Source organism: Otolemur garnettii, unplaced genomic scaffold (assembly GCF_000181295.1).
Source record: "Otolemur garnettii isolate 467f Iridium unplaced genomic scaffold, OtoGar3 scaffold00054, whole genome shotgun sequence".
NCBI lineage: Eukaryota > Metazoa > Chordata > Mammalia > Primates > Galagidae > Otolemur > Otolemur garnettii.
Genome location: NW_003852449.1, coordinates 4,407,933 through 4,409,011, shown reverse-complemented (window position 1 = coordinate 4,409,011; position 1,079 = coordinate 4,407,933). Strand labels below are relative to the sequence as shown.

General features: G+C 38.1%; 1 protein-coding gene and 1 pseudogene across 3 annotated transcripts in view; one reads left to right on the top strand and one right to left on the bottom strand.

Annotated features, from left to right (window-relative positions):
- LOC105887210 overlaps positions 1-535 on the bottom strand; it is a 4,326-nt pseudogene extending 3,791 nt beyond the window's left edge.
- ATL1 (atlastin GTPase 1) overlaps positions 1-1,079 on the top strand; it is a 75,485-nt gene that overhangs the window by 28,752 nt on the left and 45,654 nt on the right. The gene's annotated exons all lie outside the window — the stretch shown is intronic.

Here is a 1,079-nt window from a genome sequence, read left to right as displayed (position 1 = left end):
TACTGACATCTGATAGATATTTTAAAGTTCTCAGATATGTCCAAAAAAATGACAGTGGATTTGTCAATTTCCCCTTCTGTCTTGTCAAACTTTGCATATAGACTTTTGAGCTATGTTGTAAAATGTATGGAAATGTGGAATTGTTGCATCTTCCTGGTGAGTTGAGCTTTTTATGTTTATCTCATGGGCCTCTTTATCTTTACCAATCCTATGCCTCAAGGTCTACAAGGTATTGTCTGATGCTAATATAGATGCCTCATATTTCTTTTGCTGGTTTAGTTTGTGGGCCTTCAGCAGGGATGGCTAGGGAAGGAGTCTGACTGATTGCCGCAAAATGAGTCATCTTAGGAACCTTATTACTCTCCGCAATGAAGGTCCTTTGGTGAGCGTTCAAATGAGACTGAATATACTCATGGTCTATACCTACTGCAGAGGTCAAGCCACATACTTCTCCCAGTACCTGATCATCTGGCTGAACTGTAACTACTGTGCCTTTGGCTTCGCTGCAAGCTTCATGGCTGCTGTATACTCCCATATCTAGTCTTTGTGTTAGAGGACAGAAAAGGCTTTCCCTTCTGCCTGTCTTCCAAATGTCATGAGGCAAAATCATTGGCAAAATCCAAACCTGAATTCTGCTAAGACAGGATGGTAAGAATTGTAGTTCTATTGTTTCCACAGTCTCCATAATATAGAGAAGAGGTTAGGATGGTGGCTGTAGACCTGAGTATGACACAGGCGATATTCCCCACGAAGAGTAACCCTCCATTTTCAGAGTAGCTCACTGAAAGATGATTAAAGAACCAGGTAGTTCTCTGGAAACCAAACACTTCTAAAATTGACTTTCTTCTGTGACTTTAAATGCATGTGTATTTGTTTATTTTTCGTAATGGGAATTATACTTGCCATCTGCTTTTTTTTTTTAGATATGTGAACATATTTTCTTATGATTAGTTTTTTTCTATAATGTGACTTCAAATGGCTGCATATTTTGCATTATGTAGCTGTGACATAATTTATTTACAGATTCTATAGTGAGGCATTTAGATTGTTTCCCGTTTGTTACTATATAAATAATGCTG